Raw genomic sequence first — 15,867 nt, 5'->3', positions numbered from 1 at the left:
CTGCAGTAGGCATTCAGGTGAATTAAACTTTCCCTGGAGAATTAGGCCCCCAGACCTCCAGCCTGTGCACTGGCAATCAGGACGGGAGAGACCAGGCTTTCTTTTGGTGGCTTGCTGGCTCCACTGCTTTTAACATGAGTCTGATCTTAGCCCAATCTTGATCTTGTGGTCCACAGTTTATTAAATATTTTATGACCTTTCTCACTCTTAGGCCTGCCAGCTCTTTTTTCTCTTTACATGAAGTATAAGATAAGCCAAATTATTTTTTTATACTTAAAAATATGTTTTGAATGCATGCACACACAGAGCAAACAAAACCTTTAATATAGAATACAAATATATTCTCTCTCTCTCTCTCTCTCTCTATATATATATATATATATAAATATAACTTAGCAATATAATTTATTTATACTCCACGAAGGAGGAAGCCTGTTTGTCTCTATTTTAAAAGTGTTGTTAATTTTTGTCCCCTATAAATCCTATTCTTTGTAAGAGATACAGGCCCATTCTGAAAACATTCTTTGTTACCCTTAACCAGTGATCTCAAGTCGTGGCTAAAGTGAAGTGACAGTGACATCTCATGAAATGTCCTTCTTTTGATAGTAGACCCTTTGTATTAGCCTGAGGGTGATGTATGAGAAATATGCCCCACATAACCACAGAGAAGAATCAGTCTTTCCCATGTGCAGAAATAGGTCCCAGCCCTGCTGCCTTGCACGTATACTAGCTTGTACTTCCCCACTTCCGGACTAACCAATGAGTATTTTTACTTATTTATGACAGTGTTTTGCCAAAAAGAATTTGAGGCAGCTTGCAAAATTGATTAATAGCTATTGGAAAACAGACTTCAGAGCCAAACTCGGGTTTTATCTGGAAGAAAGTTTCACCACACTAAGCATAACAGTTGATCAATGCCAGAAGTAAGTTTAAAATTTGCCTGGGAAGACTCACTAATGCTCATCACATACTTTGTGAGCCCTGGGTATACAAATGCACTTCAAAAGCTATGTAGCAGATTACACCAACCTAGACCACTTTCAATTATGGAAATATTGAGAGCTTCCAAAATAAAGGACATCCATGTAACAAAATATACAAAGCTTGTCTTTTAATAAGAACTACTCTTTGTCCAAATAATAATTCAATCCAGCCACAAACAAAATTTTCCTATGAAAGAAAAAGCAAGATTTGTGGATTTGTTTTTTGCCAGCCTGAAGAATTACTAAAGATTCCCCCCAAGTAAGACCTAGAACTTTTGGCTAATACTGTATTTCCCAATTTGAAAACTTTTCTCATGAGGACATTGAGCTGTTTTGGATTTCTCAAGAATATTTTGTAAAAATATATCCCAAATTTGAATATGCTAGTCCAGTCTCCGCCATTTCTTGCTTGGACTATTGCAGTAGCCTTCTAATTGGTTTCCTCTCTTCCACATTCACCAAGCTAAGGTCTGTTCTCTGCAAGGTAGCTAGCCTAACCTCTGAAGATGGGAATCACATCCTGAGCTCCTCTATTCAACCTCTTCAAATTCTTCCTATTTCACTCAGTGATGTGATTTTGTTCCCCCTCCCCAGCTTCCCCTCTTACTTGGGATCTGATCCCATCTCTGACTCCTTCCCTTTGTTCATCCTCTTTCTGCTCCTTTGGCCTCTTTACTTCCAACAAGCTGAGCCCACTTCTACCTCAGGTCCTTTGAACATCTGCTTTCTCCCTGGAACTTTCTTCCCCCTGTTATCCCAGCAGTTTCTGCCTCAAAGCCTCAGGGCTCAACTTAAATTTCATTGTACCAAAGAGAACCTTCTCTAACTGGTCACTTGATACAAAATCACACACCCTTTCTCTCTGTCAATCTGTATCCCTTCTTTATTTTTCTTGTAATGCCTTATCATTGTTTGATATATTATACATACCTTTATTCATTTGTGTGCTATCCCTTTTGACCAGAGTGTAAGCTCCTTGGAGGCAAGGCTCTTTTATCCTTTTGTATTCCTATTATCCAGAACAGTGCCTGGCAAGGTGCTCACTGTTGAATGACCAATTACATTTACCCACAAACTGAGATATGACACTTACTTACTTTTGACAGAAATTCCAGCTGAGTGTTGTAATACTGGTAAATTCACACAGATCAAATCTTCTGATTGGAAATCATTCATATGAATGCATCATTTCTTTTTTTTTTTTTTGACTCATCATCCCCCAAGGAATCTTTTTAAACATACTTTTTCTTCCTGATCACTCTCCAATGAAATTTTAATGCCATAGATATATTTCATACGTTTTTATGTTACTATACATATCTTTTTGTGTATCTGTATATCTGTGCTTTATATATAAAGAGTAAGATATTTTCACCCACTCCATAAGAACCAATTTTTGCCCCCATTGAGAATGCATGATCAATATCTACAATGACTACAATTAGGGGAAATAATTTATTACTCAGGAAGTTAATCTAGTAGATAAAATATTCTTAAATATAGGGTCCATGGGAGCAAAATAATAGTTCTCTTTGAGTGAAAAAAAGAAAGTTGAGAACCACATGAATAGCTCCGACCCTCATTGTCCCCTTGCTGGGCCCTGTCTTCTGTGTTCTAGTTCTATTCCTTCTTCCATGTAATTGACATGGACAAATAGAAGAACTACAGAAAAGATAAGAAATATACTGCACACAGAACCTGTGCCTTTTGTTTCCTGGCTAGCTTGCAGGCTATATTGGTTTGGTTGTATGTCTGCTCTGCGTGCATCTCTTTATATTATTTAGTACTTCATGATAATTTCTCCTGCCTCATTCAGGAAAGGACTCAGGCCATGCAAAAATTAAACAAAAAGCAATGATAAAATCACACAAAATGATACAATAAGAACTACACGTTGGTCTTTGTCAATGGTTCCTGACACAGATCTTCTAAAACCCTTGGAATTTCCTGAGTAATAGAGGTGATATGGATGTCTTCTGTTGTTCATAACAAACCCCTTTCAACCATACTTGAGTTTATTCTACTCTTGGTGGATCTCTAGAATAGCATCAGGATGGGGGCTGGTTGCCAGAGGAACCAATTATGTGACTAGAGGGTTTAAACTTTCAGTCTCAGAGGAAAGAGGGACTGGATATCCAGAGAGGAGGCGGGGGGCTGGAGATTGAGTTCAGTGACCTAATCCTACATAATGGAACCTCCATAAAGACCCCCACATGGCAGGGTGCGGAGGGCTTCCAGGTGGTTGGTGCATCACAGTGCAGCGAGGGCCGTGCGCTCAAGAGAGGGCGTGGGAGCTCCACGCGCTTCCCCCCACCCCTCAAACTGCGCACGGTGAATCTCTTCTATCTGGCTGTTCCTGAGCTGTATCCTTTAAATAAACTGACAAATGTAATAAAATGTTTCCCTGAGTTCTTTGAATGGTTCTAGGAAGTTATGGAACCTGAGAAGTTTTGATACAAGGCGAAGGCAGTATGTAATTAAGGGCCAGGTGACTAACCTTAAGAGCCGGTGATTTTCAAAGTGTATCCTACAGAAGCTCCAGAGAGATGCCTCAGGTCTGCTGTAAGGATGGAGAAGGGGCAGGATTTAGGGTTTGGGGAAGTCAACAAGTAAGGTTCAAGGTCCACCACCATCACTCTTTAATCTCAACCAGGACACTTGGCTTTTGTATGTTTCTTATGTTGACATTCTGTGTGCTTTGTTTAAAGAACAATGTAATGATTTAATCTGTTCTGTGAAGTTCTTTTGACATTTGAACCAGTCAGATTTGGAAGAATAGTTTCCAAATATTTCCAATATTTTAGTTAATAGAAAGCCATTCAATCAGAAGATACTTTAAAGTCAGAATCAACCACCGCTGTGACAGTCAGCAGTGGAATACCAGCATTCCAGGGCTCTCACTCAGCCAGTCTCTAAGGCAGTGGTTTTGTTAGCATCCATCAGAATCACCTGGAGGGCCTGTTGAAACAAGACTTCTGATCCAGTAGGTCTGGGTGGAGCTTCCTGCTCCAGGCTGGGAGACCTGACAGCAGCATAAACAAAAGTGGTTTAAAATCACTACCAAAACAGCCAGAAGAGTCAGAGATTGTTTTTGAAACACTCAAGTTTATCTGCTCCACCTGGCGATTCTCCCTTGCTTTCCCTCATGTTAGTCATGGTCTTCAAAGTAAAACACAGGTGTCAGATAAGCATCAATAACTAAATTAGCCTATTTTGAGCCTGTAGATCTTGAATTACCACCAATTCTCATTGGGAGTCAAAAGACAGCTAAGAGTGATAGAGCTGCAAATATTCTAGTTTAGACGCTCTTCTCTGAAACAATATCAAAAGCAAAACCAGTCAAAGACAAAGGTTTTATGATATCACGTATATGTGGAATCTGAAAATAATACAAATGAATATATACAAAACAGAAACAGACTCACAGACGTAGAAAACAAACTTATGGTTACTGGGGAGAACTGGGTGGAGGAATAAATTAGGAGTTTGGGACTGACAGATACACACCACTATGCATCAAATAGATAAGCAACAATGATTTACTGTATAGTTCAGGGAACTATATTAAATATCTTGTAATAACCTATAATGGAAAGTAATCAACAGTTAATATCCTTAAACCAGTATCCACCTTCCTTCATCCACACCCTTCTCAGCTATTTTCTGAGAGCTGCCGGTTGTAAGTAGATGGAGAGTGACATGCACAAGAGTGTGGGGGCTTTGTAGGTAGGATGACAGTGCTTAGCTACCTCTCAAGTCACCGCCCTGAGAGTAGGGACACAAAGCCCTGTTTTCTAGTTTGATCAGCCCGTGAGGGGTTTGAGTTACGCAGTAGGCACAGTTAACGGAGTATTTTCTTAGACTTTAGAGGGTTTCTGCTTCATGAAGTGAAGGCTGAGATCATCACTGGCCAAGAATGTCTTGGTACATTTTATCCATGTATCTTTATTGTCACTGTTGATAATGGGACCTCTGCTCTCATTCTGTGCGTGTTTTCTGCCAGTCCTTGGTTTTTGGTGATTCAAGTGTTTTAATTTTTTACTGTTGAAACAGACACCTCTTGAAGTATGCAGCCCACTCCAGAGATGCGCTTCTTCTCCAGGAACCTCCTCTTTGGACTCCAGGGTCCATTAGCCGAGGAAGAATTGGATGGTCCAAATAAGATGGAGGGAAAGACAATATCTGCCTCTGATGCTAAGACAACAATCAATAATTTAGGACCATCTTTTCAGCCAGCGCAATGTTGTTTAGAGTATTTTTATCATTTGATGTTTAAATAAGAGCAATAATAATACATTTGATGTGAGTAATGTTAGACAGGTTACAAATAACTTTATCATAAATTATCTCGCTGATCAAAAACCATTCACTATATATTCAGAAAGAATACAAAGAAAAGTACATTTAAGTGTACTGGCATAGAAAGAAGTCAAAGAAAAAAATAAGATTCATAAAACTAAGCAATCCAATACTGATAGATGTATTTCTCATTTGTTCCACCTAAAAGATACCCCTGAAAAATGTCATTTCCATTGCATTTTTTAATTAAATTATGTTTTTAGATGCAGTAGGGGAAAGTGCTCAAATAGTTCCTTACGTATTCTCTCTGCTTCTACTCTTCCCCCTTCAACCTACCCTCTATGCTACAGAGTGGTCTTTTTAAAATATAAATAAGATCAGCTCCTTGCTAAACACTTCTCAGTGGCTTTCCTTTTACTTGAGGTAAAATCCAGATCCTTCTTTACCTGAATGACGTGGATGCTGACTGCTCTCCAACTCTTGTCATCCCATGCTTTACTCCCCCAAATTTCTTCAGCCGCACAGGCCTTCCTGGAGTTGCTCAGACACACTGAGTAATTTCTGCCTTCACAGGCTTTCACCAGGCTGATCCCTCGATGCCGAAGCCCTTCCCCACCTACTTAATGGCCTAACCCATCTCATTGTTAATGTCACCTCGTGATGTTAGCCTTTCTCTGAGCCCCTCTATGTAAATTAAGTTCCTAATGCCAGATTTCCAGTTACAGTGACACACCTTACGTAACTTTCACAGCACCGTGCCACATGTGAAGCATTACTTGGTCTGTAGGCTGGACTGTCCCACTAGACTGGGACATGTGGGCAGTGACGAGTCTGTCTCACCAGGGCCAAGGCCACAGCATCTAGCCCAGGGCAGGCCCACAGGAGATGCTCAATGATACATTTTTCAACTGTGATAAAACACACCTAACATAACCTTTGCCATCTCCACCATTTTTCAGGGTACAGGTGAGTGGCATTAAGTACCTTCAGTTATTGTATTATCATCACCACCACCTCTCCACAGAACTCTTTCCATCTTGCAGATGCGCTTAGTAATATTTACACAAAGAGATGAGAGGTCCTTGGTTGGTCCCTTTTGTAAAGGGAAGAATCTTTTGCAGTGTAAAATCATCTCTCTTCCAGTTTAACCATTAGAGAAGTTCAGACTGTAAATTATCTGATTTTCATAAATAAGGTAACTGATGGACACAAAAGAATTCTAGACATACTTGTAGACATGGGCTTGGGAAAATAAAGTTTTGCTGAGAGCTCTGAGTGAAAAGGCTGAAAAAAAAAAGAATAAGAATATAGGTAAATAACATAGAAATAGGGTAAACGCTTAAACTATCTTTAGCCTCTAGATACAGTAAAATCTTTTACACACGAATGCTCGTTTAGATGTTGAATTTCCTTCTAACTTGCGCTCTCAGAGGAACATGTGGCCATTTGACTGCATAAACAAGTAATTGGAAGACAAGATACTACCCAAGAGATGACTTGTATCTGGGAGGAATCATTTACTTTTGATTCCTATGAGATACTTCCAAAGCTCCAAGACTTGAAACTCGCTAATTGACTTGAACCTCTTACTGTCAGACAAAATCCTGGTGTGTGTTTGTGTGTGTTTTCACAATGTAAAGAGTATTTTGCCAGGAGTTTTGAGGCTTGGGGAGGAGGAAGACATGTATCTATCCTAAGAAGAAAACTTTCAATGTAACAAAAAAAGAGTCAAAGCAAATTAAAGGCTGTAGAGTAGATACATACAGATAATTATATACTTAAGGGGTTACATAAACACTAATTAAAATAAGCTCCGAAGGAGTGAGGGAGACTGAAGTCATCTGGTCTAACCACAGGCAGATTTAATGGAAGGCAGTGTCTCCCAAAACACAGTGTTTTAATGTCTATATAAACACTTTTCTGAACTAACACAATTAGCATGAATGTAACTCAAATCTACATAATTTACAAGTGAATCCTTCAGACCTAACCATAAACTCTGTAAATGCCATTATAAATCAGTATGTCTAAAATACTTTGTAACAAAGAATTCTTACAAGAGACCTTTAGGAAGGTGACCAGTTATTCAGCCAGGGCAGTTTTTTTAAGCTTTGAAGGATTTACAATATAATTCTTTAAATCAAAACCTAACTATAAATGGAAACTAAAGACAGGCTACAATCAACCCAAAGGAAGCAGTAAAAGTAAATGTACCGACTGCACATCTCTCAGAGGTGTGTTCTCAAAGGGAGCATTTCTTAGGACAAGATACTGTCAGGAGGCAGTGCTGTCCTGAACTGCCCAGCTCGACAGAACCTCTCTGTTCCCATCCATTAGCACAACACCATTTGGCTACTGTCCTTCATATTTATGTGGTGTAAACGTGCTTGCGTAAGAAAAGGAAAAATAAACCCACCACCCATACAGTGCTTGCTGCTGGTCAATGCCCTTCAGAGCATGCACGGTTTGGATTGTGCTTTATATACAACACAAAACCCTACTTAAATTTTGTACAGTAAGTTGCAAACTACTTGGAGAGTGGCATCAAAATACACAACGTGGAATGCATTTATTTCATCTTTAATTGTGTCATCACTTCCTATTACTTGGATCCATTTGTGTTCCAACTCGACACTAATGGTGTAAGCCTATGGGACACGCAGTTGCTTTTCTTTTTCCTCTAAACAAAATTGTCTGTGTTTGTACGAAAGCAGTGACCTATCTCTCTGTTAGCCTCACACTTGGAGTTGATTGTCCTAAGTAGCCCCCGTCTCTAGTCTCTTCTCCCCAGAAATGCCCACACACATCCTGGTTACTATTAAGAACCTTGGCTCTAGATTTGAATCTTGGTTCCACTTCTTATTAGCTGTACAGCTTTGAAGAAGTTACTCAATGCAGTGTCCTCAATCACCACACATGTGCTGCCCTCTGGGGAGGGACCAGCAGCTCCTGCTGACATGCTGGAATGATGCACTTGAATTAAGCACTTGCTCCAGCTCCATGAGGACACATCAGAAGCACCTGCCATAGACATACTGCTTCTGCTTCCTGCTGGATCTGGGAAGGCTGCTCCTGCTGGTGCTGTATGTATGTGCCAAGTCTGCACCCACAGTTGCCTCCGTGTCCATAGCTCTTACTGTGGTGCCTGTCATTAGCACTACCTCCTCTTTGTCCGGCCCTGCAGGTGTTGTGATTGGGAGAGAGTGTGTGCTTCCATGAATACAGGAAGTGCAGGAGACATGTTGGATTCATTTGCTTTCAGCGTAACAGACGAGGTGGCCCCAAACACCAGGCGAGGCTCCTGATGCTGACCTGATGGTGAGCCCCTTCTCCCTGGGGCTCCGTGGCTGCTGGGCTCTGCCTCAAACAGGTAAGTCCATTGTGTCCTCAGCTGGGATGGCCTGGGTACAGTTGTAAGCCTCCGTTGGTGGTCTTGGAGGCTAAACTAGGTTTTCCCAGGGAGCAGAGTGATTTCTTGCAACTGAAGGGAACATAGTTGAAGGTAAAAAGAGTGGCCAGTGTCAAGCTTCAGGTGGGGCTGTTGTTTCTCATGACTGTGGATGGCTATCTTTACAAACTTTGAGGGAAGCTGCCTGGTTAGCACCAAGTTCTTTGTAGGCCTGGGCCTCTTCCCTGGCTGCCTCATCACCCCTGGCATGCCCTTACTGCACGCAGCTGGTCAGGCCAGCAGCATAGCATCAGAGATTGCGGGGCTGGGGCTGCTGGATAGGAGGCTCCCGGTCACCATGTGTTCACGGCGTGTCAATCGAGCACTTCTCTTTTGCTGCTCTGGATAAAATTTTTCTTAAAGATCAATGTGTACTTAAATTAGAACACTCTCCTTTGTGCAGCTGCAGTTTCCCTGTGGAGGTAGTGAACACGTTCACTGCACGCTGCTTTCCCCCTGGGTAGTATGGTAACATGGATGCGCTGCTCATGACCATCTTTTATCAAGACGGCTCTGCGTGGCTCCGCACCTCGCAGGCGGCTTGTGCTCCCCGAGCCTTGCTGGCAGGTGGCTAAGCTGCAGTCTGCCCAGGCTCCCTTTTGCTCCAGAGCACCCCGGCAAAGGCAGCTAGGAAGGGATGGGGCCGCTGATTACCCACCCTTTGGCCCATTGCGGCCAGCTGGAGACAAGCCAGGGGTCTGGATCCAGACTGTGCCCTCCCGAGGGCACTGAGACAGATGGGGCGTCTCGGTCCGGAGGGATCTCCTCCACCTCATGGACAAGCTGGTTCACTTCTCATCCCTGGACCAGAGCTGAGATGCTCAACCGCTCTCTTTCCTCCCAGCCTTCACCTAACCCACCCTGTGGGGCTGCCTTTAACCCTGTCATTCACATCGCCGTCATTATCGCCCTTTGTCCTCGTCTCGCTCTAGGTAGGGACACCACCACTCTCCAACCCCAGACCCTGCGATTGCGCTGACGCCCGGGCCGGGGGCACGAAGCACAATGCTCATGCGTGGACTCCGCCTCCACAGGGAACGTCCTGCCCCTCTGGGGGCGGGCCCAAGGGGAGCTTTTTAATTACAAAATTAAAGATTTCACATGCGGGCCCAAATGCTTGGTTTTCCACTGGAAAAATATCAAAAGGCAGGCATGTGTTTGTTCAAAAATTACAGCCTCTTTTAGCTAGAAGGGACTTTAGAAATTATATATCTCAACCCTCTCATCATACACAGAGTTGGAGAAACTTTGCCCATGGGCATACAGAATCCAGGTGGCTTACCCTCTGGGTGAAACGGTTTTTGGCATTATTGCACATGACGTAGTGTCTTTTAACTCACACTGTCTCAGCAGTTGCAGACTTTTCTTATGTGTATAAGTGGCACTGTTTTGTTTTTTCAGATAAACAAAACAACTTTGATTTATCATATAAATAATTCCAAGACATTCTTGAAGCAAGTTGTTTATGCAAACAGATATGGATGAAAGCTTCATACACTCGGCTCTTGCTGGCTGGGTTTGAGCTATCTAGTTATATTTGGAGCCAGATAGCTTGGTTACATCAAATTTAAGGGAAACAAAAACGAAGCTCTTTAGTTACTCAAAATACCCCTTCTGCTCCAAAAGGTTTGATCTAAATCTAGAGAAGCTTGCCTATGGGACAGGCCTTAATTTTTTTAGACCTAAGCTGGTGTAACAGGGGGCATTGATATAGTGAGACCTGGATTAATAAATCTTCCAAGACCAAAGGCACTTGTAGCAAAATTGTCATGGTAATAAATGTGCTTGTGGGAAGGTTTGGTTCGTTCTGCACTGGATGAGAAGTGTTGTCACCTCAGATATGAGTCAGAGTTTGAGGTCCTGAATTTTCACAAAGACTCGGAATCAGATTAAATCAGTGGCCAGAATTCTGGGAGTCATAGAAGCTAGCTAGTCAGCTAGCGGTGGGAAGGGACATCATGCACTGACACATAGATACTGAAATATATTCCTATGCTTCACATTTTACTTAGAGCTCTGGTCGGGAGGCGTTGTATTCAAAGTTATGTGTTTTTGATTTGGTTTCATAACGGAGTTGATGGGATTAATTAAGCAGAGACATAAGAATATGAGAACTATCCTACTGGGTTAGATCCCTGGACCATCCAGCCCCGTGTTCTCTTATTGACAGAAATATCAAAGGATGGATCACAGGAAAGCATCATTGTCTTTCTTGACTAAACTAAATTCCCATGGAGCCTAACTTCCTTTAGTAGTATTTGAATGTATCTATCATTCTTAAACTTCTTCAAATCCCTAGAACATATTTTGTTAATTTTTGTGATAATTAGTGTTTCCTGCTGGATAAAAAGAGTTCTTCATGTTGTTTGTTTAATTTATTTCACTTTAGTTTGAAAAAGTGCCCCTTCATCTAGCTACATCAGAATTGGAAAAGAAATAGAAAAGCGATCCTTCTATCTGGTCCAAGGCCCTAAGCCAGCCTGGCCTACAGCAGGCCCTGGTACTGAATTAAGGTGACCATAATGCATATCAACCTGATGTGTTCCATGTCCTCCTCCTCCTCTTTTTTCTCTTCACTTTCTCAGCGACTAACCTGGTTGTTTATTCTACCATCACGTCCTTGTCTTGACTCTCTGATCTCTACACATTCACCTCCTGGTTATGAACTCTTCCATCATCTGAAGTCATCATCTCTTCTTTTCTGACCCTGACCTTGTGGACCATCATGGGACACAGAGCATCTGACCTGCCCTCGTCACCAGTGTCTCCCTACCTAACGTGCTTGATCTCCTTCACCAGCTCAAATGCCCTCCTCACACAACTAATGTACTTCAGTCTTTCAGATGGAGTTATCCAAATATTTACTTTATCCAAGTCACTCATTATGTTATGAATTACAATGTTGAATCCTTATGATGTATTTAATAACTCAGATTCTAAAAATATCCCATAGGAGCTGAAAATGAGGCAAGCAAAACGCATGGCATTCCTTTATTCTCTAAAGCAAGTGACAGCCCAATCAAGCTGTATAATCTTGGGAACGTACAGATGAAATAAAACCACGTGGAAGGAGACTAGGAGCAGGGACTCATCTGTATATGATGGGTGGAAGGAGTTTACCAGACTGCCAGTGCATACGTGAACTTGCCAAGGAGTAAATTCACTTGGTGTTGTTTACAAGAGCTAGTGATTCCTTTCCGAGTAAGCTGATATTACAACTTGACTTCTACTAATCTTTCTTAAATATAATCATTATTTTGTCAGATCCTGTTATAGGAAACCATGTTAGAGGTTCTGTTCCTCATTCTTACATCCGTAGACCTCACTCTCCCCTCCAGCTGTTGCACAGCGGCCATAGCAGCACAAGCAGAAGCTGAGCATCAGAGCACACACATGTGTACAGTCTGTATACACGATGTGTGGAGCACCAGAGCCCTTTTTCTTTCATTCAACAGCTTTTTATTGAGGATCTATTGGGTGTTCTAGACACTGAAAGTCCAGGTGTGACTAAAGCAGTTTATTACATGCATGAAGTTTCCCTTGTGGAGTTTATATCCTTGGGGGAGACAAACAATAAATAAGATGAAGATGCCATACAGTATGTTAGGCATAAATGCTAAAGATAAAAAAAAAAAAAAAACAGGAAAAAGAGACAGAGAAATCAGGCAAGACATCACAGGTGCCATTTGCCCAAAAGTCTAAAGGAAGAGAGAAAGCCTCGGGGATATTTAGCAGAAGGGCATCCCTGGCCAGGAGAACAGAAAGGACCAAGGCCCTGATGAGGCCGGTGTGCCTGGAGAAGCATGAGAAAAGGGAGAGCAGAAAGGCTGCAGGGTAGGATGGATCAAGTACTGACTTCTGGGTCATCGTTGGGACTTTGATTTTCTTCTGAGTTAAAATGAGAAATAAATGCTGTGCTTTGAGGAGCGGACTGTTTGTTTTAAGGTGATGACTCTGGTTGTGCTGGTAACAGAATGAAAGGGTGCAACGACAGAAGGAGAGGCCATTTGCAGCAACCTAGGTGAGAGATGCTGCTGGTGGCTTGGACCTGGGCGGTGGGAGGGGAGGAGTGAGATGGGGTCAGAGTTTGGATGTTCTGAAGGTAGAACCGAAAGGATTTTCTGGCCCACCATACATAAGTGTGAGAGAAAGAGGAGTTGAGATGACTCTAAGATCTTTTGACCCTCATAGGCATCCTACCAAATCTCAAATCTTCAGTCTTTCTGATATTCCCAGGAGTTTAGCAAGCATTTCTAAGTAATAATAGTCAATAATAATGCTAGGCTCTATCTCATGAGTAGTGCTTTATAAGTTTCAAATTATTAAAGGTTTATTTGCTATGTTAGACTGTTATATATTTCTGTTTTCTTGATAAATGTATACATATGTACATATATATTTTGCTGATTATAATTTGCTTTATGTCTGTTACTACTTGCAAAATTTTTTCTCTTGCCTAAAGAATATCAAAACCAGTTGTGTTATTTTAGGAGGAGAGATCCTGGGCTTAAGTCAGGGTAGTGGTGAGGATGGAGTGAACAGTGAGAAGGGGTCAAATTCTGTATATATTCTGAAAGCAGAACTAAAAGCATTTTCTGGCAGGCCAGATGGGAAGTATGGGAGAAGGAGAAGAAATGAAGAATATAAATTGTCCTAGTGTGTTAATGGTAAATGTATTTTTATCACTGACGAGAATGAAAACTATTAGGTGATATCATTGATTTGTGTGTGACTCATTCAACAATGATTATCTAGCGTCCTCAGTGCTAGACACATCAGTGAACGAGATGGGCAGAAATCCCAGTTCTCAAGTTTACATTTTAGAGGACACACACACACACACATATATATATATATATATATATATATATATATATATATATATATATATATATATATATATATATATATATGTCAGGTGATGATAAGTGCTAAGGTGAGGGGTGGGGACAAGGAAGGAGAATAGAGAATGCTAGGGGAATTTGTAATTAATTCTTAGAACTTGTTAAATAATGAATGGGATTTATTCCAAGGTCATTTTCTATTTAACAGCTTGATACTGGGAAATGCATTCATGTTATCAATTTGACTACCAATAAAATAGAATGTGAGTTATATAGTTAGTATTGGAAAAGAAGAATTAAGAATGATGCCCTTGGTGAGGGTAGTGTCCCTTGAGCACTTTGACAGTGTTCCCCATGGGGATAACAGAATATTTTAATCATGGGTCATAAACTTGGTTAGACAGTAGTCATTGCAGGCAGCTGGGTTTAGACATCTACTTAGCATCACCTCTATTTAACCTACTCAGTTTGTCCTCATTAGGACTCTTCACTTAGAACACCATTAGAGCAATCATATACTGTATTTTTAGCATCTTATATAAACTTCCCCACAAATGCCCAAGTTATATAACCAGCTCCCCACCCCATCCCCCAGCTTTTCTCCAGTCTCTCACAGATTTATAGTAGGGGTGAAGAGGTGTGTGTGGTGGGGGATCCCTGACAAGCGACTGAAAATGGTCACGTCCAAGAGGTGGCCCCCCTCCTCGGGACAGGGCTGGGTGCACACCAACAGAGTATGCTTTTGATATCCTCCTCTTCCATTCTCAGCCTTCACCTTCTGCTGTTGCATTTTCTTCAGGTGTCACGTTGCTATATTCCTGTGTCTGGGAAACTCTCTGCCTCCTCTCCTTGTGTTCAAACAAGCCCTTAGGACTCAGCTCCAGAGGCAGAAGTCACCTGAAAGAGTGCTCCAGTTCGGTCATTTTATAGATGGCAAACAAGGCTCAGGTGACTTCCTCTCAGCTATAGGGGCATCAACACGGTCAAGACCAGGTCTCAGGATTCCATGTCTAGTATAACTCCTGTTAAACCAGCAGCTTCTCAGATCTGAGTGTTTTCAGGGATATAAAATGAGGGTAGGGAAGGTGGGCTCTAAAGTCCCTTCCATTTGTGCTTTCTGTATCGATCTGCTATTGAGTCTGTACTGATTATATGCCATTCTTGAATTTACTGTTTTCAGTGCTTTCAGTAGAATGTTACCAACTGAAATGAATCAGGAAAAGGACATAATTTGGTTTGGCTCTTTAAAGGTTAAATTCAGTCTCTCTCTCTCTCTCTCTCTCTCTCTCTCTCTCTCTCTCTCTCTCTCTCTCTCTCTCTCTCTCTCTCTCTCTTAATGGTAAGAATGTGAAGAAACAAATGGTAAATTCACCCACAGCAAAAAAAAAGAAAGAAAGAAAGAAAAAGGAGGTTCAAATACACATCTTCAGCTGACGAGTGCACAAGAAAAGCATCATGTTATGTGATTCTCAAATAGTTTACCTAACTATATCAGGAAAAGTCTCCTTCTGGTGCGGTGGGGGTGGGGGAGGGCAGGGATACGCAGGGAATGATGGTGATAAGCATTTTCCAAATTAGGAAACAGATATGCTTTTCTTCTTACTCTCTTACATAACTGATCTATTTTGGAAGACACTGAAAAACTGAAATGAAATACAAATCTCATGATTTTACTACTTCGTTAGCAAAGACACAAGCCAGTAATGCTGGAAAGGAAAGAGAGGAGAGTTTCACCCCATCCTACTCCTCCTGGCCCGTTTTTTTTTTTTTTTTTTTTTTTCTTTTTCTTTTTCTTTTCACAGGATTCCCTCTCCTCCATGGCAGCCTGCTGGGTGACTCAGAGACCAAAGTCTGAATTTTAGAAAATGAATGAAGAAAGATACTAATTTTTCTCTCCTCTGAATTTAAAGAGCAGTCGCATCTAAGTACATATTCTCTTTTGGTGGCAAAGAATGACAGACGAGTGACCTGTCCTAGAGCCAGTGATTGTTTCGCACCAGACTTCCTGATTCAGAGGGAAATTGTGGAGCACACAAAGGCCACAGAGGCAGTACAACCTCTTACATAAATGAGTTACATAAATGAGAACCAGTTATGTAAATATATAAACCAGCAAACATGAATTATAACCATTCACAAATGCCAAGAAGAACACGGCAAGATTCCTCCTACGGTCCCATTTTTTCCCCCTCACATTATCATAATTGTACTATTTTATTTCACACCAGAAGCAGATGTGGCTATTTGTCACATTTAATGGGGAAAGAAACTCCAAAGGACAAATGAGGCTTCA

At 41.4% G+C, this 15,867-nt stretch overlaps 1 long non-coding RNA gene across 1 annotated transcript in view; it reads left to right on the top strand.

Annotated features, from left to right (window-relative positions):
• Positions 1 to 8,647, top strand: part of LOC116149161 (uncharacterized) — a 167,999-nt gene extending 159,352 nt beyond the window's left edge. The window contains exon 8 of the long non-coding RNA XR_004132793.2: positions 8,545 to 8,647. This is a non-coding gene — a long non-coding RNA (uncharacterized LOC116149161). The remainder of the gene's footprint in view (positions 1 to 8,544) is intronic.
• The last annotated feature ends 7,220 nt before the right edge of the window (positions 8,648 to 15,867 follow it).

The sequence above is a fragment of the Camelus dromedarius genome, chromosome 22 (assembly GCF_036321535.1).
Source record: "Camelus dromedarius isolate mCamDro1 chromosome 22, mCamDro1.pat, whole genome shotgun sequence".
Classification (NCBI taxonomy): domain Eukaryota; kingdom Metazoa; phylum Chordata; class Mammalia; order Artiodactyla; family Camelidae; genus Camelus; species Camelus dromedarius.
Note: the sequence above shows the minus strand (reverse complement) of the source record. Positions and strands in the feature narration are given on the sequence as shown.